Source organism: Lampetra fluviatilis, chromosome 41 (genome assembly GCF_964198595.1).
Source record: "Lampetra fluviatilis chromosome 41, kcLamFluv1.1, whole genome shotgun sequence".
NCBI lineage: Eukaryota > Metazoa > Chordata > Hyperoartia > Petromyzontiformes > Petromyzontidae > Lampetra > Lampetra fluviatilis.
This window is the reverse complement of record NC_136315.1, coordinates 9,354,742-9,379,492: the sequence shown is the minus strand read 5'-3', so window position 1 is coordinate 9,379,492 and position 24,751 is coordinate 9,354,742. Positions and strand designations below refer to the sequence as shown.

Here is a 24,751-nt window from a genome sequence, read left to right as displayed (position 1 = left end):
TGCTTGCTCCACGGCCTGAGCCAGGGCTGGGACGGCCTCTTCATGTTTGAGGAGCGAATTTGAATTCCCGGTTGCCTTTTGGAGTGCAACCACGCGTGGACACATGTGACAGCCCATCGCAAGCAGCGCCTGTGGCGCTAGGAGTGGCCGAGTGAGTGAGTGTGTTGAACTTAGTTCGCACCCCACGTAGACAACCGCGCTAATCGGAGTGTGCGGCGGAAGGACAACGAACTAAACACTAAGAGCTATTATTTTGAGTGCGCTAACATCAGACTTAAAGCGTTGCCATGTTTCAATGAAACTGTTCGTTGCTGACCGTGTGGGGCTTTGAACCTTCAAGCCTGTGCTGAGCAACCTTGAGAGATTAAAAACAACTCTAGTGCCCGATTAGTGTGGTGAAGGTGAGGGAGAAATGTTGGTGGCCGTGGGCCACTTCAAGTGGGAGGACCTCATGATGTGCCCCTGGGGCGAGTGAAGTGGCCGACTCTGACCCACGGGACGCAGGTTCCTCGCCTTTCTTGGAGAGGGGTAATTACTTTCACCTGTCACCGATTTTTCACGACACAAGCGAGCCGTGCCTGCAGCCGTGCCGAGCCAGCCCAGCACGGCTCGGCAGGTGACAGGTTGTTTTCCACTGCAGAACCCGCGTTGTGCCGCTAACGCCAGACGCAATGGACGAGTGCGTCATTAACCCCATTCCTGGCCCTGCTTGGCTCCGAGACCGATTCAGACGTCGTGTCAGGCAAGCTTAGCACGGTTCGGTTCCAATTCAGCTTGGCAAATAGTGGAAACCACCTGGACCATGACGGCCGCTTGCTGGCTCGGCTCAGATGTGTCAATGGAAAAGACGTATGCGTGCATGATTGGGGCCCTTTTTGTTGTATTTTGTAAACTCTCAGTTGTCAAAAATTTGGCCACCTGAGTGATTGTGGTGCTGGGTGGAGGCAACTGTAGACACCTACTGTTGTGTAACGATTATTAATCCCCTTGTTTCATGAATGTCGAGATCAACACGTGGGGTTTCTCACAGCAAGTACGGCGATGCATAACTGGTTTCTGGATTTGGGCAGATCAATATCCGGCAGAATTCTGTTGCAAGACTCCTTCGCCAAACGAACGAAACGGTCAAGTGCCCAGGCGATGAACAATTCACACATTTTGGCAACCTCAGTGTTTTGAGTCGCACGATTTATCTTAAAGTTAATCCGCTGAATTTACTAACCTTTTTTTTACAGCGATCATAAATATATATATCTGTATAATCTTCCGCTGTATAAATGGGGCATGTTTGTGCTTTGGTGCCGTATATAAGTCGCCTTTGCTGTTTTTCCTGTGAAATAAAACTTCTCTCTGCTACCCCCTTCTCCTCGTCGATCGATGTGTCACTCGCCAAGTTCGTAGCGCAGCGCGCTAACCGCTACACAACACACACACATCAACCAACACACACACCAAACCCACACACACATCAACCAACACACACACCAAACCCACACACACATCAACCCAAACACACACCAAACCCACACACACATCAACCAACACACACCCACACACACATCAACCCACACACACACCAAACCCACACACGCACACCCCAATCCACAAACACACACACATACCAACCCACACACATCAACCCACACACACATCAACCCACACACGCACACCCCAATCCACAAACACACACACATACCAACCCACACACACATCAACCCACACACGCACACCCCAATCCACAAACACACACACATACCAACCCACACACATCAACCCACACACACATCAACCCACACACGCACACCCCAATCCACAAACACACACACACATACCAACCCACACACACATCAATCCACACACACATCAACCAACCCACACACACATCAACCCACACACGCACACCCCAATCCACGAACACACACGCATTGAAACTGCCCAAGTAATTAAAACGGTCAAAATACCGTACATTGCGGGAGTAACTAATAAACTAGCCAGATGTTTGGAAAAACAAAACACCAGAATCAGATTTGGCACGGTACATAAAATACAGAAATTAATATCTGATACAAAATATGTATTACCGAGGCTATCAACTAACGGCACTTGTGGCAAATGTTATGCTGGGCAAAGAGGACGAATGATCAGCATGAGACTAAAATAACACCAAGGGAGATATTAAATTCTCCCAAATACAACTGTCAGCAGTAGCAGAACACGCGTGCCAACAAGGACACTCAATTGATTTTGATAATGTTGAAGTTCTGTGCAAAACTAGCTACTGCTGGCCAAGACTAATTAGATAATCTATTGAAATTGAAATAATGTTTTTTTAACGTTCGGATAGCTACCGACTTGGAAGGGAATAATCAAATAACACATTGTTTAAATGCATGCCTACACAGGCCACCATACTTCAATAGGGATTACCGTTGGTACGGCTGTTTTAATAAATACAATGGGCAGGAAGGACAAGATTAATGGGCCCGCATAATGCACGTTGACTCAAGGGCACAGAAGCGTGGCCACCACATCTACGCCTCGATAAAAGGAATGAAACAGGAGGATTTCTCCACCAATCTGGCTGTCGCCTGATGAAGCTGGTTGTAATTACTGGCGAAACGTCGTACTCCGTTTGTAAATGTTGAGGCTTGGCTCTCCAACACACCGGTTTGTGCTGTACTAGTGACGATTGGTCACGTTCTGTTTACGTGACAACCCTTATAGTTGGCTGTGTCGGGTGGTGGCCGGTTTTAATGACACATTTATATATTTACGCGATCTAACCACAAAACCCCTCTACTATGAGCACACACATCCCAAACAACACTCACCAAACCACACACACGACTCCTAGGTGCCATGCCCTCTGGCAAGACAGGGCAGGTTTGAGGCGGACTATTTTTAGGGCACCTTTTGTAAGCGACTTCCCAACTGCGGCGGCGGTGGGGACGCGGGTGGTGGCGGTGGTGGTGGTGTGAGCAGAGTTGGATCCTAAAGAGGACTGCTCAGACACAGCTACAGCCCACCGCGCCAGCTCGCCACTCAAAGAGCTTCCAGCCGCACAAGCCGAAGACTTTCGTGGGGGTGCGTGGAGAGGTGGTGACGGTGAAGTCCACTGAAGGACGCTCGCGCACGAGCAGATTCGATGTGAGGACAGCCGCTGCTGGGCGCCAGTTTCCCCGCACGACGCTGAATCAGCACAGGACCTAGACGTGTGTAGTGACATAGAGTCGCTCACTTAGCAGCATAGCGCTGGTTTCTGGCAGGGAAGGGGATCTGCAGCTACAGCAGGCCTGACTACCATCCCACACACACCACCCCACACACACCACCACACACACACACACCGCCCCCCACACACACACACCCCCCACTCACACACACCACCCCCCCCCACACACCCCCCCCCCCCACACACACCACCCCCCCACACACTGCACCCCCCCACACACACACCACCCCACACACACACACCACCCCCACACACACCACCCCCCACACACACCACCCCACACACACAACCACCCCCACACACACCACCCCACAGACACACCACCCCACACACACCACCACACACACACACCACCCCCCACACACACACCCCCCCCACACACACACCACCCCCCACACACTGCACCCCCACACACACACACCACCCCCACCCCCACACACACCACCCCCCACACACACACACCACCCCCCACACACACACACCACCCCCCACACACACACACCACCCCCCACACACACACACCACCCCCCACACACACACACCACCCCCCACACACTGCACCCCCCCACACACACACCACCCCCACCCCCACACACACCACCCCCCACACACACACACCACCCCCCACACACACACACCACCCCCCACACACACACACCACCCCCCCCACACACACACCACCCCCCACACACACACACCACCCCCCACACACTGCACCCCCACACACACACACCACCCCCACCCCCACACACACCACCCCCCACACACACCACCCCACACACACAACCACCCCACACACACCACCCCACACACACCACCATCTCCACACCCCCCACACACCCCCCACACACACCCCCCACCCCACCCCCCCACACACCCCCCACCCCATCCCCCCACACACACACACCACCCCCCACATACCCTCCACACACACCCCCCACCCCACCCCCCACACACACCACCCACACACACACCCCCCACCCCATCCCCCCACACACACACACCACCCCCCACATACCCTCCACACACACCACCCACCCCACCCCCCACACACACCACCCACACACACACCCCCTACCCCATCCCCCCACACACACACACCACCCCCCACACACCCCCCCCACCACCCCCACACACACCACCCCCTACACCCCCCCCACACACACCAACATCTCCACACACCACCCCCCCACCCCCCACACACACCACCCCCCACACACTGGGGGTGAGATGGTATCACACGACCCCCACCCACGTGACCCAGGCCCACACGGTGCGAACTTGGCTCGTGGCCAAACCGAAGAGGCACGAGTCGTTCTGCCGCTTCGCATTCCTCGCACTCGGCCAGGGCGACGCCCAACAAACTCACTCTCGTCTCTTTAACACAAAATCTCGTCTCTTTAACACAAAATCTCGTCACTTTAACACAAAATCTCGTCTCTTTAACACAAAATCTCGTCTCTTTAACACAAAATCTCGTCTCTTTAACACAAAATCTCGTCTCTTTAACACAAAATCTCGTCTCTTTAACACAAAATCTCGTCTCTTTAACACAAAATCTCGTCTCTTTAACACAAAATCTCGTCTCTTTAACACAAAATCTCGTCTCTTTAACACAAAATCTCGTCTCTCTAACACAAAATCTCGTCTCTTTAACACAAAATCTCGTCTCTTTAACACAAAATCTCGTCTCTTTAACACAAAATCTCGTCTCTTTAACACAAAATCTCGTCTCTTTAACACAAAATCTCGTCTCTTTAACACAAAATCTCGTCTCTTTAACACAAAATCTTGTCTCTTTAACACAAAATCTAGTCTCTTTAACACAAAATCTCGTCTCTAACACAAAATCTCGTCTCTTTAACACAAAATCTCGTCTCTTTAACACAAAATCTCGTCTCTTTAACACAAAATCTCGTCTCTTTAACACAAAATCTCGTCTCTTTAACACAAAATCTCGTCTCTTTAACACAAAATCTCGTCTCTCTAACACAAAATCTCGTCTCTTTAACACAAAATCTCGTCTCTTTAACACAAAATCTCGTCTCTTTAACACAAAATCTCGTCTCTTTAACACAAAATCTCGTCTCTTTAACACAAAATCTCGTCTCTTTAACACAAAATCTCGTCTCTTTAACACAAAATCTTGTCTCTTTAACACAAAATCTAGTCTCTTTAACACAAAATCTCGTCTCTAACACAAAATCTCGTCTCTTTAACACAAAATCTCGTCTCTTTAACACAAAATCTCGTCTCTTTAACACAAAATCTCGTCTCTTTAACACAAAATCTCGTCTCTTTAACACAAAATCTCGTCTCTTTAACACAAAATCTCGTCTCTCTAACACAAAATCTCGTCTCTTTAACACAAAATCTCGTCTCTTTAACACAAAATCTCGTCTCTTTAACACAAAATCTCGTCTCTTTAACACAAAATCTCGTCTCTTTAACACAAAATCTCGTCTCTTTAACACAAAATCTCGTCTCTCTAACACAAAATCTCGTCTCTTTAACACAAAATCTCGTCTCTTTAACACAAAATCTCGTCTTTTTAACACAAAATCTCGTCTCTTTAACACAAAATCTCGTCTCTTTAACACAAAATCTTGTCTCTTTAACACAAAATCTAGTCTCTTTAACACAAAATCTCGTCTCTAACACAAAATCTCGTCTCTTTAACACAAAATCTCGTCTCTTTAACACAAAATCTCGTCTCTTTAACACAAAATCTCGTCTCTTTAACACAAAATCTCGTCTCTTTAACACAAAATCTCGTCTCTTTAACACAAAATCTCGTCTCTCTAACACAAAATCTCGTCTCTTTAACACAAAATCTCGTCTCTTTAACACAAAATCTCGTCTCTTTAACACAAAATCTCGTCTCTTTAACACAAAATCTCGTCTCTTTAACACAAAATCTCGTCTCTTTAACACAAAATCTCGTCTCTCTAACACAAAATCTCGTCTCTTTAACACAAAATCTCGTCTCTTTAACACAAAATCTCGTCTCTTTAACACAAAATCTCGTCTCTTTAACACAAAATCTCGTCTCTTTAACACAAAATCTCGTCTCTTTAACACAAAATCTCGTCTCTCTAACACAAAATCTCGTCTCTTTAACACAAAATCTCGTCTCTTTAACACAAAATCTCGTCTCTTTAACACAAAATCTCGTCTCTTTAACACAAAATCTCGTCTCTTTAACACAAAATCTCGTCTCTTTAACACAAAATCTCGTCTCTTTAACACAAAATCTTGTCTCTTTAACACAAAATCTAGTCTCTTTAACACAAAATCTCGTCTCTAACACAAAATCTCGTCTCTTTAACACAAAATCTCGTCTCTTTAACACAAAATCTCGTCTCTTTAACACAAAATCTCGTCTCTTTAACACAAAATCTCGTCTCTTTAACACAAAATCTCGTCTCTCTAACACAAAATCTCGTCTCTTTAACACAAAATCTCGTCTCTTTAACACAAAATCTCGTCTCTTTAACACAAAATCTCGTCTCTTTAACACAAAATCTCGTCTCTTTAACACAAAATCTCGTCTCTTTAACACAAAATCTCGTCTCTTTAACACAAAATCTCGTCTCTTTAACACAAAATCTCGTCTCTTTAACACAAAATCTCGTCTCTTTAACACAAAATCTTGTCTCTTTAACACAAAATCTAGTCTCTTTAACACAAAATCTCGTCTCTAACACAAAATCTCGTCTCTTTAACACAAAATCTCGTCTCTTTAACACAAAATCTCGTCTCTTTAACACAAAATCTCGTCTCTTTAACACAAAATCTCGTCTCTTTAACACAAAATCTCGTCTCTTTAACACAAAATCTCGTCTCTCTAACACAAAATCTCGTCTCTTTAACACAAAATCTCGTCTCTTTAACACAAAATCTCGTCTCTTTAACACAAAATCTCGTCTCTTTAACACAAAATCTCGTCTCTTTAACACAAAATATCGTCTCTTTAACACAAAATCTCGTCTCTCTAACACAAAATCTCGTCTCTTTAACACAAAATCTCGTCTCTTTAACACAAAATCTCGTCTCTTTAACACAAAATCTCGTCTCTTTAACACAAAATCTCGTCTCTTTAACACAAAATCTTGTCTCTTTAACACAAAATCTAGTCTCTTTAACACAAAATCTCGTCTCTAACACAAAATCTCGTCTCTTTAACACAAAATCTCGTCTCTTTAACACAAAATCTCGTCTCTTTAACACAAAATCTCGTCTCTTTAACACAAAATCTCGTCTCTTTAACACAAAATCTCGTCTCTTTAACACAAAATCTCGTCTCTCTAACACAAAATCTCGTCTCTTTAACACAAAATCTCGTCTCTTTAACACAAAATCTCGTCTCTTTAACACAAAATCTCGTCTCTTTAACACAAAATCTCGTCTCTTTAACACAAAATCTCGTCTCTTTAACACAAAATCTCGTCTCTCTAACACAAAATCTCGTCTCTTTAACACAAAATCTCGTCTCTTTAACACAAAATCTCGTCTCTTTAACACAAAATCTCGTCTCTTTAGCACAAAATCTCGTCTCTTTAACACAAAATCTCGTCTCTTTAACACAAAATCTCGTCTCTTTAACACAAAATCTCGTCTCTTTAACACAAAATCTCGTCTCTTTAACACAAAATCTCGTCTCTCTAACACAAAATCTCGTCTCTTTAACACAAAATCTCGTCTCTTTAACACAAAATCTCGTCTCTTTAACACAAAATCTCGTCTCTTTAACACAAAATCTCGTCTCTTTAACACAAAATCTCGTCTCTTTAACACAAAATCTCGTCTCTTTAACACAAAACCTCGTCTCTTTGACACAAAATCTCGTCTCTATAACACAAAATCTCGTCTCTTTAACACAAAATCTCGTCTCTTTAACACAAAATCTCGTCTCTTTAACACAAACTCTCGTCTCTTTAACACAAAATCTCGTCTCTCGCGATAAGCAAACTCTGAGCGCCCTCCCGCGCCTTCATAATTCCCCGCCATCGCCTCGTCCCCCAAAGGTCTTCGTCTGATCCAGAAACGTGTGGACGTCTCGATTCGGGGCATCAGCGCCGCTTGCCCGGACGGGCAGGGCAACCCTACAGCTCGGCGAATGATCGCGACGACCGTCTTCCTCTGTCCGCACTGCGTGGTGGTGGTGGAGGAGGGGGTGGGGGGCGCGTTCGTTGTCACGATGCCACTGAGATGAGCGATTGTCACCCGCGGCTGGCGAGTCCCGAGTCGCGCGAGGTCGTGGATGAGGCTGAGTGGTCATGGTGAGCACAGAGTGGGGTGGGTGAGTGGGGTGGGTGGGGTGGGTGAGTGGGGTGGGTGGGTGAGTGTGGTGGGTGAGTGGGGTGGGTGGGGTGGGTGAGTGGGGTGAGTGGGTGGGTGAGTGGGGTGGGTGTGGTAGGTGGGTGAGTGGGTGAGTGGGGTGGGTGGGTGGGTGGGGTGGGTGAGTGGGGTGAGTGAATGAGTGGGTGGGTGAGTGAGTGAGTGGGTGGGTGGGTGAGTCGGTGAGTGAGTGGGTGGGTGGGTGAGTGGGGTGGGAGTGGTAGGTGGGTGAGTGGGGTGGGTGTGGTAGGTGGGTGAGTGGGGTGGGTGAGTGTGGTGGGGTGGGTGAGTGAGTGGGTGAGTGAGTGGGTGGGGTGGGTGAGTGGGTGGGGTGGGTGAGTAGGGTGGGTGAGTGGGGTGGGTGGGCGCTCAGGAGGGTAGAGAGCGAGCGGCTGGCCATCAGAAGCGCCACGCTTCAACTCGTGTCTGCGGCTCTGATGAGAATGTATCGCAACCAGGTCGAGCAACCAGACACCAAGTGGCTGTGAGAATGGTTCACGTGACCGGTCCATTTGTTTTGGCTGCGTCGGGTGGTGAAGGGGTCTGGCGACACGACAGAACTCCGCCAAGGTCACGAGGTTGCCGAGCACGAAACATAAAACCGATGTGTGAATCACAAACTCTGCTCATTGCCGTGTTTCGCATGCAGCTGTCGTGGCGACTCGTGAGGAGTTTGAGGCAGCGTGGATGTGTCTCACTTTGACACTCCGCATTGTATCCCGTGGCCTTTATCTCTCTTCACGGCCTGCTGGTTGCCGGCTGCACACCTAGGGGCGTGGAGAGGTCGCCGAGATAGAGAGAGAGAGAGGCGGGCTACAGGAAAGTCCCTGGAAGCACCGTGGGGCAGCAGAGCGAGAGGAGGGAGGGAGTCGCTATCGTGGGATCGATCGAGACCAACAGCAGCACTTCGATGTCTTACGCAACTTCGTTTTGATGGCGAAAGTTGACTGAATATTACTGATAATCACCATTGGAACCTCATTTGCCAGAAGAAAAAATATGATAATTGTTTTTTTACCCTTTTATCTGGCAACAAAACTGACACCTTTTTTTACAAGGAGTCATGTTTGCATAGACCACAATACCTGCAGTCATAATGTATGCGCCTTTTTGCGTCATCTGGTCCAACCCATGTGAGACTAGGCTCTAAGGAAAGCTGTCTCGGGTGTGGACCAATCAACTTCAAGGACAGTGCATACATTATCAGAGTTATGTTTTTGTTTGCATTATGACTGCAGGTATTGTGGTCTATGCAAACATGACTCCTTGTAAAAAAGGTGTCAGTTTTGTTGCCAGATAGAAGGGTAAAAAAACAATTATCATTACTGATAATATTGCAACGTTGTTGTTGGTGGTGGTGATTAGTGGTTGTTGTTGTTGGTGGTGGTTGTTGTTTTTGTTGGGTCACGTTAACAAGACGTGCCAATCAGTGAGCACGCCAGGTGGTGGCGAAGGAGTTCGTGTCACGTGGGTGATCAATCGGCACGTGATGCGCCTTACGAGTTGGCCGTGTCGGGTGGCGGTGGGTTGACGACACATTTGCATTGACGCGATCTCAGAAAAGCACGTTCGTGTGAATGAGTGATTCTTGTCATTTGTCCGACCCGTCGCTTGATTGTAAATGAAGTGATTAATTAACGTAATTAAACTAAATAATGGGAATTGACGTTAATCGTGCACTGTTTTGTAACGCCGTGTTTTATTGCTCCGATGTGGATGTGTCTCGTCGTCATGCCGTCGTACTGCTGTCGGTTATCGCCTTGTCACGCTGTGACCCACGAGACGTCTCCTTATCTGCTGCTCAACAACAACTAAAGCAATAAACTCGCTTTATTGTGATCACCGCTGGTCCCTTTCTTTCACCACCCGAGCGCAAAACGTGAACTTTGCTCCCGACAAGAGGAGCAAGCGCCCCCCCCCCCCCACTCGGAGAGCCACCGGGCGCTGCGAGCGATGCCCCCCCCCCCACCTCCCGCCCCCCACACTCGAGAGCCCCCCCCCCCCGAGTGTCGAGTCGCCGTCGGCATCCGCGCGGCGTCTTGGAGCCGAAGAGCTGCGGGCGGTGGCGGCGTCGTGACCAGCAGAGAGCGGTGCTGCTCCGCCCGGGGCCATTCAAACATCGGCGCCCACAGACTCGCCGAGAGCCCCACGGCGCTTGCGAACACCGCCCAACGTCGTGGTGGTCGAGACGACGTCGTGATGAGCCGACGTGGTGGTGAGCGAGCCACGTGGCGGTGAGCGACACTCGCGACGTCGATCGCGCTCACGGCTGTGCACGTGACTCTGTGCTCGGAGGCAACACCGGTGGCGATTGTCTTGAACCGGTCCCGGGCCTCCCCTGGGTCAACTCAGCCTCAAATGAAGGGCTGGTGCAATGCGTAAACGCCGCCACGAGGGAGATAAAGGCGGCCGGGCATGGTGTTGGCCACCCACCCCCTCGTGTGCTGTGGGTGAGTGAGTGGGTAGTTGAGTGAGTGGGTGGGTGAGTGAGTTGTTGTGACCTGCAGTGTTGTGAGTGGGTGGGTAGGTGGGTGAGTGGGTGAGTGAGTGGATGAGTGAGTGAGTGGATGAGTGAGTGAGTGGATGAGTGAGTGGGTGGGTGGGTGAATGGATGAGTGAGTGGGTGGGTGAGTGAGTGAGCTAGTGGGTGAGTGAGTTGGTGAGTGAGTGGGTGAGTGGGTGAGTGAGTGAGTGAGTGGATGAGTGAGTGGGTGAGTGAGTTGGTGGGTGAGTGAGTGAGTGGGTGAGTGGGTGGGTGGGTGAGTGAGTGAGTGAGTGGGTGGGTGGGTGGGTGAGTGAGTGAGTGGGTGGGTGAGTGGGTGCGTGAGTGGGTGCGTGAGTGGGTGAGTGAGTGAGTGGATGAGTGAGTGAGTGAGTGGATGAGTGAGTGAATGGATGAGTGAGTGGGTGGGTGAGTGAGTGAATGAGTGGGTGAATGGATGAGTGAGTGGGTGGGTGAGTGAGTGAGCTAGTGGGTGAGTGAGTTGGTGAGTGAGTGGGTCAGTGGGTGAGTGGGTGAGTGAGTGGGTGGGTGAGTGGCTGGGTGGGTGAGTGGGTGGGTGAGTGAGTGGATAGGGGAGTGAGTGAGTGAGTGGGTGAGTGAGTGAGTGGGTGAGTAGATGGGCGAGTGAGTTCCTGTGACCTGCAATGTTGTGGTTGGACACAATGTAAATGAGACGAAACAGTCAGTGTCTGGTAGCCCAACTCCTCAACATGGATGGACAAATCAATGAGTGAGCTTCACGTGTAACCATGCTAGCAGTGATAGAAGAGTGATATGAGAAGGCGACTGACCCCCAGTGAGTGACAGCAGTGAATCAGTGAGCGTTGTTCCATCGATCACTCCGACTGCTTCACTCAGAACTTCATCCGGTGCAGCAGTAAGTGAGGAACTGCGTGGCTCCAGCAGCAGGAGGAGGAGTCCGTCTTGTAAACGATGCATCGACTCATCGATTAAAACCGATTCCTTGTGCTTTAACTGCATTCACGTTTCACTTTTGTAATCGAACCATCATCACAATTGTCACCCAGCGCTTTGGTTCTGTAAAAACAGAAAATCGCCAAGTTATGATGATTACGCTTTGCTCACCCAGGGAAGCCTCATTGAGTCTCAAGACTCATTTTTCAGGAGGGTCCAGCCAAGTTTTCGCAGTAATGGGGGGTGGGGGCGATGTTGCTGCTGCTACCGCTGCTGTGTAGCACCCCAATCGAGTAATTTTCAGGTACATTTCTCAGCAGCAGTGGAGACGTTTGGTCAGTACGAGTGGCACTGCGTGTGGTGCTGATGTTTTACTTTATTGCAGGCAAGAGTGAGAGACGTTGCCCCGGGCACGGGGTGGAGGGGAGGGGGGAGAGTGGATGTCTCTCGTGTGACAGCGACGCGCGCTTGCCTCGTCATTTCACGAAAGTCACGATTCGGGGGATTTTACGAAGAGCACTTTTCTTCGGGGAAATTACAGCGGCGTTCTCACTTGATCCGCTCAGCAGATTGTCATTATCGCACGCACGTCACGCGCCACGGCAAGCGGGCGGTAGGCGCGCGAACCATTTGTCACCGCTTGCACGGTGACGCAATCCAGGTTTGCGGTTCGAATCCGGCCGGCCGCCCCGGCTATTAGTTGGGGTGCCGCGGTGGCGACGTGTTAACTCCCTCGCCTGGTACGCAGGAGGCCGTGGGTTCGATCCCGACCCTGACGATGCCAGGTTATTTAGGCGTTTGCAATGTTCTCCCCGTGGTCGTCGTGGATTTTTCTCCGGGTCCTCCGGTTTTCCCCTCCACACTTAGAAACGGCCGTGTGGAGTATTTGCCTGCTCTAAATGCGCGATTAACCACCACTTCGTTTGTGGCCAGGTCGCTTCTGAAAATAGCTCAGTGGGCCTTACCTGGTGAAATGAATATTTATCTAGCTTAGCTTATAGTATTCCTGCGGTGGTATTTACCAGAAAAAACTACACGGCGTCTGTTCCAAAGTGGACGTGAAACACCCATTTGACATAATTCTAAACCGGTAAAGGCTTTGTGCCGGGTGTGCATCATCCAAGAGTTGGTGGTGGAACTGGCGATTCTTTGCCTACGAGTTGATGGTGGCACCTTGAGGGGCATTGCCACGACAACAAACCCGCTCGGACAAAAGGGCATTCACCAACCCGTGCCCTATTTCATTTTTGGCCGTACTGACAAATACGTCAATGAATAAACGTCGAGCATTGAGCACAGCTCCATGCCAATACACTGCTGCCCGAGGGTTTCCCGTGTCGTGTCGGCCACGTGATCTCCGTGGCTGAACTTCACCACGCCGGCGTGCGCGGGCCGGCAGAGGCAGCCAGAGGCTCAGGGCACGACCGCGACGCTCCGGCTCCCCCGCGAGCAGGAATGTGAGGATGCTCGGGCGAGGCCAGCGGCTTTGTGCCGAAACGTGTGTTTGCTGAAGCGTGTTCAAAGAGATGGAGGAGTCGGGGGTGGGGTGGGGGGTGCGAGCTCCTCCGCCTACCTGCGATGGCACCATGAGCGCGGCGCGAGAACATTCCTGCACACACGAGGGCGGCACTAAACTTAGACTGGCAGAAGCAATAACTCGGCATTCACACGCACGCCAACAACAACACGGCGGCAACAAAAACCCCGCTTTCAATTCAAGGTGAGAGGTCACGTGAGGATGCACAGACCCACCGGTGACCCCCCACCCCCCCACCACGTTCCCAGCGCAAACAACTTGAGATCAACAGGCAAATAATTTTGCGAACAATAATCGTTCCGGGTGCGTGCGCGAGTGTGTGTGGTACGTGTGTGTGTGTGGTACGTGTGTGTGTGTGTGGTACGTGTGTGTGTGTGGTACGTGTGTTTGTGTGGTACGTGTGTGTGTGTGTGGTACGTGTGTGTGTGTGTGGTACGTGTGTTTGTGTGGTACGTGTGTGTGTGTGGTACGTGTCCACGTCTAGTGGGGAGCGGTAGTGTAGCGGTCAGCGCGCTGCGCTACGAACCTGGCCACCCGGGTTTGATTCCCGCTCACGGCCAACACCGGTGACGATTGTCTACGTCGACTCAGCCTCAAACGAGTACCTGGTGCGATGTGTAATCATCGCCACTTGGGAGACAAAGGCGGCCGGGCGTGGTGGTTGGCCACCCACCCCCCCTCGTGCGCCGCGCCGGCATTCATAGGTGTTACTCGCTCACAGCACTTGCCCCTACAGTCTGTTAAGGCTATACGGGGGATCTTTGTCTGTGTGTGCCCACGTCTCTTGCGAGCGGGCGCGTGGTCCGAATCGCCCGGGACTCTGACGTGTCGCTGAGCGCGCTGCTCGGGCCTCTTCAGGAACTCAACTGGCCGCAGAAGAAGCTCCCAGCACGAAACGTCGGACATTATTTGCATGCCCACTCCCCCCCCCCGCACCTCCCCCCCAAGCGCATGAAGACAGATCATGAGAAGACGCTTCCAGCCTTAGGTTGGACGTGTTCTCAATGTGCGGATTGCAATGAGGTGGGGGAGACGGAGGTGGGTGATGGGCTTCAGAGTCGATCACCAAATCCGCACACATTTCTCAGTCAGCCGAGGCCCATCATAAAAACTGTGCAATATCCTGCGATGTAGTTCAACGCAAATGCCACCATATCTCGGTACAAAGATCAAACTACTGCCACCCGAGCACGCACACCATTCGCCGGGGATGTCCCGGGTTACACCGGGACGGGTGATAACCTGAAGTGAAACAGGAGGAGGAGATGAAGCGCTCAGCGTGGTGGACTAAGCTAGTGCGGGGCCTGTAGCATATGTTGTTGGTAAAGGGGCCCTAAATATATAAAAAACATAAAGGTTAAAACATAAATGTTTAACTTGCATAGTAAAGTAATTGTATTTGTTTCATTTGCTATACAGCCAGATAATACGACAACTCGCTAACCTTATACACCCAGTCGTTCATAAAAGTTGAAGGCGGTATAGTACTCCAGCAGCATCACACCCCTTACGGACGACCTTTGTCCGCGAAGGGGCTAAACCACCGAAGAGCGGCTCTACACCAATGGAGCGAGACCAGCTGCGCTTGGCCCGCGACTGGAAAATGCTAGCTGACATTGGCCGGCAACTTGTGTTTCCTCCGGAGATCGCAACCACCACCCTAAGACCTGACATGGTGCTCTGGTCCCGTTCGCTCAAGAAGGTCTTCATCATTGAGCTCACAGTACCCTGGGAGGACTCAGTAGATGAGGCTTATGAGCGAAAACATCTGCGCTATGCCGATCTAGCTGCCGAAGCACGGCATCATGGTTGGAACACAGAAGTCCGACCAGTGGAGGTGGGCTGCAGAGGTTTTGTGGCAACATCTACAACCAGACTGCTTCGAGACCTGGGAATTAAGGGCCAGAGCCAGCGTTCGGCAATCGGAGCTGTATCGGAGGCGGCAGAAGGCAGCAGTCAGTGGCTCTGGATGAAGAGGAAAGACCCCAGCTGGGCCCCAAAGTGAGAGGGCCAGGAGGTATGCAGTCAACAATGCTTGACTCAGGGAGGAGGACGCCCCTGCCATGCATAGTCCCATGGGATGTTGGCTATCAACAACAAGGCAACTCCTATGACTAATTGGGAATGGGACGCAAGCGTAGGATTGATCACCCTGTCGCTGGCCGCCTTTGGGGAGGGTGTATAGTGTGAAAGGCCCAAACACCCTAGGAACCAAAGGTTCACTACTGACGATGCGCTCCCCAAATGTCACCAGGCTCACTGTTCATGAACTCTTGGAAGTGCTTGCACAAAGGATAGTAACATCTCATCCTGTGTTCTTTGGAATCTATAGTAAGAGCAAGTGCAGAATCACTGAACCGCTATTGATAGCTTGAAAGCGTTTAGCGCAGGGCCCTTGAAAGTGCGGGGCCCGTAGCTACGACATATGCAGCTACTACTTATATATCTACTACTTATATAACTACTACTTATGTACAGTGAGGGAAAAAAGTTTTTGATCCCCTGCTGATTTTGTACGTTTGCCCACTGACAAAGAAATGATCAGTCTATAATTTTAATGGTAGGTTTATTTGAACAGTGAGAGACAGAATAACAACAACACAATTCCAGAAAAACGCATGTCAAAAATGTTATAAATGATTTGCATTTTAATGAGGGAAATGAGTATTTGACCCCTCTGCAAAACATGACTTAGTACTTGGTGGCAAAACCCTTGTTGGCAATCACAGAGGTCAGACGTTTCTTGTAGTTGGCCACCAGGTTTGCACACATCTCAGGAGGGATTTTGTCCCACTCCTCTTTGCAGATCTTCTCCAAGTCATTAAGGTTTCGAGGCTGACGTTTGGCAACTCGAACCTTCAGCTCCCTCCACAGATTTTCTATGGGATTAAGGTCTGGAGACTGGCTAGGCCACTCCAAGACCTTAATGTGCTTCTTCTTGAGCCACTCCTTTGTTGCCTTGGCCGTGTGTTTTGGGTCATTGTCATGCTGGAATACCCATCCACGACCCATTTTCAATGCCCTGGCTGAGGGAAGGAGGTTCTTACCCAAGCTTTGACGGTACATGGCCCCGTCCATCGTCCCTCTGATGCGATGAAGTTGTCCTGTCCCCTTAGCAGAAAAACACCCCCACAGCATAATGTTTCCACCTCCATGTTTGATGGTGGGGATGGTGTTCTTGGGGTCATAGGCAGCATTCCTCCTCCTCCAAAAACGGCGAGTTGAGTTGATGCCAAAGAGCTCCGTTTTGGTCTCATCTGACCACAACACTTTTACCCAGTTGTCCTCTGAATCATTCAGATGTTCATTGGCAAACTTCAGACGGGCATGTATGTACTTTCTTGAGCAGGGGGACCTTGCGGGCGCTGCATGATTTCAGTCCTTCACGGCGTAGTGTGTTACCAACTGTTTTCTTGGTGACTATGGTCCCAGCTACCTTGAGATCATTGACAAGATCCTCCCGTGTAGTTCTGGGCTGATTCCTTGCCGTTCTCATGATCATTGCAACTGCACGAGGTGAGATCTTGCATGGAGCCCCAGGCCGAGGGAGATTGACAGTTCTTTTGTGTTTCTTCCATTTGCGAATAATCGCACCAACTGTTGTCACCTTCTTACCAAGCTGCTTTGCGATGGTCTTGTAGCCCATTCCAGCTTTGTGTAGGCCTACAATCTTGTCCCTGACATCCTTGGAGAGCTTTTTGGTCTTGGCCATGGTGGAGAGTTTGGAATCTGATTGATTGATTTCTTCTGTGAACAGGTGTCTTTTATACAGGTAACAAGCTGAGATTAGGAGCACTCCCTTTAAGAGTGTGCTCCTAATCTCAGCTCGTTACCTGTATAAAAGACACCTGGGAGCCAGAAATCTTTCTGATTGAGAGGGGGTCAAATACTTATTTCCCTCATTAAAATGCAAATCAATTTATAACATTTTTGACATGCGTTTTTCTGGATTCTGTTGTTGTTATTCTGTCTCTCACTGTTCAAATAAACCTACCATTAAAATTATAGACTGATCATTTCTTTGTCAGCGGGCAAACGTACAAAATCAGCAGGGGGTCAAATACTTGTTTCCCTCGCTGTAACTACTCGTGCTACTGGGAGAATCCGGTACTGGCTGGAACATACCTCGCCGCGCTCGTCAGCGCGGGTTTTGCGAATGCGATTCGACTAGACGAGCAATAGACGTGCAGTCCAACAACGGGTCAAGGCTGCCCTGCTGCTGCTGCTGCTGCCCCCTCGACTGCCCTCCGCGCATTCCCCGAGTGACGCGGCACATCACGAATCTGCTCCGCAACGAAGACGCGAGGAATTGGAGCGGGACCGCTCTGAACAGCCCGGAGTGCTGCTCCAGAGTGCGCCAGTTCGACTCAACTACAACTAAACTCTGCTTCCTTTCTCTCTTTTTCTTTATTTCTTTCACCAGCCAAGGCCCAGCGAGCGCCCAATCTCACGGCGCGGCAGATGGAATACCGAGGCCAGCGGTGGGGGTGGGGGGGGGACACGCCGCTGGCACGGTGCGCGCATCGCCAGAGACCTGCTGCACCATTGCGGCTTAAGCCGGGCAACCGCGGGGGGCGGGGGGGGGACTTCTTCATTTGGTTGACGTTCGTGAAAGCACGGCCGGAATGACCGCCGCTTGTGCGTGCCCAAGACGACGACGACGACCCCCATCGTGGCGCTCCACAGACCGCACACGGTGCAAAGAGCCGTCAGCTGAGCACGCGCGTGGCGTGGTGGGTGGCCAAAGCCGATGTCTCCCCGGTGCTAATGTTGACACTCGGGCGAGGTGCTCATTGTCAGCGGCGAGTCGCCCCGGTGGTGGCCCAGAACCGGTTCAATATTCGCCACCGTTATCGGTCGTGAGCGGGAATCGAACTCGAGACGCCGGTTCCGTAGCTGCGCTTACCGCTGCGCCACCGCTCTCCCTCTTGGCCTAATCTGCATCACCTCCAACCACCCCCCCCCACTCCACCTTCCGGCGTGCGTGGGAGTGTGCTTGGGGAGTGGCGTGGGAGCCTTGCACGCGGTTGCTGCTGCTGCTGGTTGCTGGTGGTGGTGCCACTCGGGGAGAGAGTCGAGGGAGGGGGTTTCCTAGGACCCTGACCTTCAAGTCAGCCGGCTGCTCGAGTCGCCTGACCGCCCGCACGAGAGAGAGCGAGAGAGAGAGGGGGATGGACTCACGGGCGCTGCTGCTGCTCTTGCTCGGGCTGGTGCTGCTGAGTCAGGCTGCTTCAGGTGCGTACAAGTCAAGGCGCAGCACCGCAAGCGCTCGCTCACGCCACTGCTGGCGGAAGGACCTCCGCTATGGCAACCCCCCCCCCCCCCCCTTCGATGTCTGACTCACGCCCGGCGTCTTGGCAATCGGCGTGAGTAGTGCCAACATTGTGCCACGTGGCGCCGATCGACGACCCGAAGCTGCGACCGGGGAGGGTTCGTTTTTGTTTCACTGAATAATCCGCGAGTCGCCGGTTGACCCGAGCAGGTAACCCGTGACCAGCAGCCACAGCCACAGGTATACTGGACGCGGTGTGCCGGGCGCGACAGCCTAGTTCAGTTCGTTGTGCGCCCATCTGTACGTGCAGTGCGTCGACCTTCTTTTGCACCGTACATTGTCGCCGACCGCGCTCAAGTGTGGGTAGGTGACGCAACAACGCCGATCGCCAGTGGGTTGTCAAAGCGTCGCTATGAAACTCGCGGCTGAGCTCGCAGGCTCAGCAGGTCCGAGCCTGGGTGGAGACTGGATGGGCGGCGGCCTTGCCCACGACTCCGAGGCGACTGCGCGAGATTTGCATTTACAGCAGAGAGCGGCGCAGAGAGGCGACGTTGTAAAACGGTGACGATGCTCCGACGTCAACGCTCCCCCGATCCTCATCAACGCGCTCGGGCCGTCGTGGTGAAATACGGTCAAATAACCCCCGACGGTTCGGGAATGGTCCTCATCCAGCGGTGGAGTGACACCGACAGTTGTTTACCCGGTGGGAGCCTCGCGGAGTCTCAAGGCTCCTCATCAGGAGGGTGCTGCCTACACCTGCGAGGCTCTGACCGCGCGTCCCACCAATGTGAGTTTGACTCGTTGACCCGCGAACACCGAAGAACCGGGAGGCGACTCCGCGCGCGCGAAGGGGCTTGACTCTTTAAGAAATCCGGATAACGACACTCGTCCAAGCAGCGGGTGCACAGTTCGAGAATGATCCTCATCATCATCGTCGTCATCTTCATCGCCGCCGCCGCCGCCACGCACGGTCGATCCGCTGATGGATGAAATACCGTCATCGTTTCCGCACTAGCTGAGTCTCGCCACGCGCCCCCTCTGTGTGCACAGAGAGGACGCGTGGATTTAGTGTCGGTGCGCTCGACAGCAGAGGATGGGAGCGTGACGGCGCAAGCTCAAAGCCGCCTGTTGTAACACGGAGAAGGGGGGGTGTCACGACAACGCTGGTAACGACGATTCAACAGACATTCATTTGTTTAACACGTCGTCTTTCGCGACCAATACCCCCCCCCCCCCAAAATAACCTCTATTATGGAAGACATTTCATTTACTTACAGTCGCGTTACTATGACAGGCAACTTACCCCGATACAAAACCAGCGACGTCGACAAGATGGGTCGCCCAAAAACCTGGAAAATAACTGGAACAAAAACACTTTGTGTTTGGCCACGCGAGCGCGCGGAACGTAACTTCATCATTGCCGTCGTTGAATATTTGACGAGGACAAAACTGCGGCTGGGCGACGCATGCCCAGGGAGGCCTTCTGTGGCCCTCCGGCGGGGCCACGCGGGTCCAGGGAGGCCTTCTGTGGCTCTCCGGCGGGGTCACGCGGGTCCAGGGAGGCCTTCTGTGGCTCTCCGGCGGGGTCACGCGGGTCCAGGGAGGCCTTCTGTGGCTCTCCGGCGGGGTCACGCGGGTCCAGGGAGGCCTTCTGTGGCTCTCCGGCGGGGTCACGCGGGTCCAGGGAGGCCTTCTGTGGCTCTCCGGCGGGGCCACGCGGGTCCAGGGAGGCCTTCTGTGGCTCTCCGGCGGGGCCACGCGGGTCCAGGGAGGCCTTCTGTGGCCATCCGGCGGGGTCACGCGGGTCCAGGGAGGCCTTCTGCGGCCTTCCGGCGGGGCCACGTGGGTCCAGGGAGGCCTTCTGCGGCCATCCGGCGGGGTCACGCGGGTCCAGGGAGGCCTTCTGTGGCCTTCCGGCGGGGCCACGTGGGTCCAGGGAGGCCTTCTGCGGCCATCCGGCGGGGCCACGTGGTTCCAGGGAGGCCTTCTGCGGCCATCCGGCGGGGTCACGCGGGTCCAGGGAGGCCTTCTGCGGCATTCCGGCGGGGCCACGTGGGTCCAGGGAGGCCTTCTGCGGCCTTCCGGCGGGGTAACGCGGGTCCAGGGAGGCCTCCTGCGGGCCTCCAGCGGGGTCACGCGGGTCCAGGGAGGCCTTCTGTGGCCCTCCGGCGGGGTCACGCGGGTCCAGGGAGGCCTCCTGCGGGCCTCCAGGGGAAATTTTGAGAAGTATTTTAATCGGCGCGTGTGCTTGGTGTTGATGTTGTTTGTTTGTTCCCTTGTGTTTAGGTTTACCCCCCGGGTTTAGGATATGCCCCTGCTGGGGGTTCGCCTCCAAGCACGAAGCCAGACACGTGCGGTGCGTCGAGAAGGGCAGAGGGGGGCCCATCTGCAAGAAGCACGTGCTGTGAGTTTCATTCATTCGCTCGCTCTGTGAGGTTCATTCATTCGCTCACTCTGTGAGTTTCAATCATTCGCTCACTCTGTGAGTTTCATTCATTCGCTCACTCTGTGAGGTTCATTCATTCGCTCGCTCTCTCACAAACACCATGGACTTGCAGTTATACCGACTGATCGGGGAGAGAGGTGGGGGGGGGGGTAACTTAGCCATCAGCTATCTGTGGGGCGATACAATTATGTAACAATTTGCGGGAAGGCCAGAGTGGTTGTAGTGTTGAGACACTGGCGCTCGCCGTGAGAATGTGGAGTTCCCCGCAGAATATTCGGGGTAACGTTGGTCTGGAAAGTCTGGCCCAATAAACGACACCACACGACCACTCCATCACCCCTCATCCACACCTGTCACCCCCTTATCAGTGGCCCTACCTTATTACAGAACATTTCAGACCGTATTAGTCACCCCGTGCCATTTACAAATCTCAACGTTCATCCGACAAAGTCTCATCACAAAGGAGAAACACAAACAAATAGACACAAACTTATGTTGCCCATATTGAGACCGCTGTACGCCGTATTGACCTGAAAACTCAATTTCCCTGTACAAGAATACGGGGTAAACCTCTTATGGGTTTAGACAGCTGTGATCATCCCATCGCTACACCATGCCGCACCACCACACCAGACCACGCACCACGCCATACCACCATCACACGTGTCTCCATAGTCAAACACTCCACAAATCTCCCACACTCCACCGCACCACCCACACCACCACGTTACCCCCACCCGCCCCCCTCCTCACACGAAGACAAACCCTCACCACTCGTTGCGTTCATCGCCCAAACATCTCATGGCAATATACCCTCCTCAAAAATAAACTTGAGACTCGGTGAGGTTTTCCTGGGTAAATTGGCGGTGTTATTGGTGCGCTGTGTTGTCACGTGTGCACGTGTGTGTGTGTGTTGGGGTTCTTTGTATGTCTGTATAGTCACGTGTGCACGTGTGTGTGTGTTGGGGTTCTTTGTATATCTGTATAGTCACGTGTGCACGTGTGTGTGTGTTGGGGTTCTTTGTATATCTGTATAGTCACGTGTGCACGTGTGTGTGTGTTGGGGGTTCTTTGTATGTCTGTATAGTCACGTGTGCACGTGTGTGTGTGTTGGGGGTTCTTTGTATGTCTGTATAGTCAAGTGTGCACGTGTGTGTGTGTATGTGTTGGGGGTTCTTTGTATGTCTGTATAGTCACGTGTGCACGTGTGTGTGTGTGTGTGTTGGGGGTTCTTTGTATGTCTGTATAGTCACGTGTGCACGTGTGTATGTGTTGGGGGTTCTTTGTATGTCTGTATAGTCACGTGTGCACGTGTGTGTGTGTGTGTGTTGGGGGTTCTTTGTATGTGTGCGTTGTTGTGTGTTGCAGTTAGCGCGCCGCTCTAAGAACCCGGCGACCCGAGTTCGATTCCCACTCACGGGCAACACCAGTGACGATTATCTGAACCCGTCCTGGGTCTCCCCTAGGTCGACTCAGGCTCAAATGAGTACCTGGTGCAGTGTGTAAACATCGCCATTAGGGAGACAAGGGAGGCCGGGCGTGGTGCTGCCCAGCCACCCACCCCCTCGTGTGCCGTGCCGGCCTTCACAGGTGCGACTCGCTGACAGCACTTGCCCCAACAGTCTGTGAAGCCTGTACGGGGGATCTTTGTCTTTGTGCTGTGTGAACTGAAGGGCCACAATATGGAAGGGAAGCCAGCTGTGCCTGAACCCTAAATGGCACTGGGTCAAGAGGCTCATCAAGAGAGTTGGGTGAGTGTCTTCTCCGTTCCTGGTGGGGGGTGGGGGGAGATAGGGGGGGGGATAGGGGTGATGGGGGAGAATGGAGGGATGGGGGGTGGGGGATTTGGGGAAATGGGGGAGATGGGGGAAATGGGGGGGGGGGGGGGGTTGGGGGGGATGGGGGGTGGGGGATTTGGGGGTTGGGGGGGATGGGGGAGATGGGGGAGTTTCCCTGCCACAAAAATCCTCACCGCCATCTTCTCTGTGGGGCGGGGAGGCGGCCCCCCGTGCTCGCCGCTCTGCCACAGACGTTCACGGTTCGAATCCGTCGGCCGCCCTGGTTCTCTATCCACCGTGAAACGCTTCACGATTCCCACGACCGAACGCAACGGCGATCGCAGTCCGCGTGTCGCTCGGAGCTGCGCGCGCCGAGCGACCAGGGGACAGACATCCGCCAAGGCGGCCGTCCTGACACCGGCCGCGGCGTGCGGTCGTGAGCAATGTCCTTCGACTCGACCGGAGGAGCGAGCTGGAACGATGGCGACTTGGCGCGCTGATCGCCGCCACCGCCACGTGTGTGTGCCGCCTCTTGAACTTTCTTTCGCCCCGCACGCAGCCTCAACGTACGCTGTGCTCACGTCACTGCTGGTGAAAGAGCCTCCGCCAGGCGGTGCTCTCGAGAGCTTGAGGTAGCGCCCTCGAGAGAGAGAGAGAGTCGTTTCTGACCTGAGATTACCTATGTTGACCTGGGATTACCTATGTACGTGAATGTTGAACTTCTTTCGCACCGTACGTAGCCAACCGTGCTAATCGGAGGTGCAAACCACGTGACAAATGCATTTCCTTGGCTACGTCGGGTGGTGGAGGGTTTAAAGACGTGCATTCAGGCAGATCATTTGCGTACGCCTAACCTAAAATCCAATTATAAATCACGAAGCATAAAGGCAAGGCCCACGATCTCATCAGCCGTCAGGAAGGGGCAGTGCAGAGCGGGTGGACGGGCAACCTCCACGTGACCCGCGCTGTGGTGCAACGTGGTGGCAGCAGCAGCAGCAACATCCACGGTTGTACTGTACTTCGTTGGTCGCATTTTCTTTGTTGCCCGCGTTCACCAACCCGCGCTGAGCATTGTGCTGAAGTGTGGGCGCGCGATTCACCAAAGGGCTGTGCGCGTACATGAATCACGACCTGCACCTCTCACCTGCCATTGCATCTCACAGGTACTGCTCGCAATGAAGACTGCAAGGCGTGGATGGAAGATTGACTTTCGAGTGCAACGGGGCGGAAAACCAAAGCAGCAAACTATCAAGCGACGGTGGATAGAGAGTGATGACACACGACCAAGCCTCTGCATCTAACGTGCACAAAATGAACCTCCACATCCGAGCCTCAGAGTCGAGCTACCACGTTTCCTGTCGCTTCAACGTTTACCGGGAGCATAGACGATTGAGCCTCGCGGTAGAGTACAACACTTTGATTGGATATTCTACTCACCGCTGTTGTATATATGCCTTTTTTCCAAAATTCATATCAAGAATAATTAGGCCAATATATATTTATTAAACAATGAAAACAAACATTTAACCCGCTACTCCTCACAAGCACCCAGCATTTGGAGGTCGTAAAATGCCATTAAATAATAAACTCGGGGCAAAGGAAGGTTAGCGACTCTCTGGAAATCTCCAGATCGACAAAGGGCATATGAGCCCGACCTTCCCAAATGTTCTAGACAGTTCACAAACAAATACGCAGAGCCAGAGAAAGAACACACACGCACAGAGCAGA

At 52.2% G+C, this 24,751-nt stretch overlaps 1 long non-coding RNA gene across 1 annotated transcript; it reads left to right on the top strand.

The window, feature by feature from the left end:
• The first annotated feature begins 21,109 nt into the window (after positions 1-21,109).
• Positions 21,110-24,496, top strand: LOC144946611 (uncharacterized). The gene is made up of 3 exons (XR_013639913.1): positions 21,110-21,203; positions 22,919-22,996; positions 24,187-24,496. It is a non-coding gene; the product is annotated as an uncharacterized LOC144946611 (long non-coding RNA).
• The last annotated feature ends 255 nt before the right edge of the window (positions 24,497-24,751 follow it).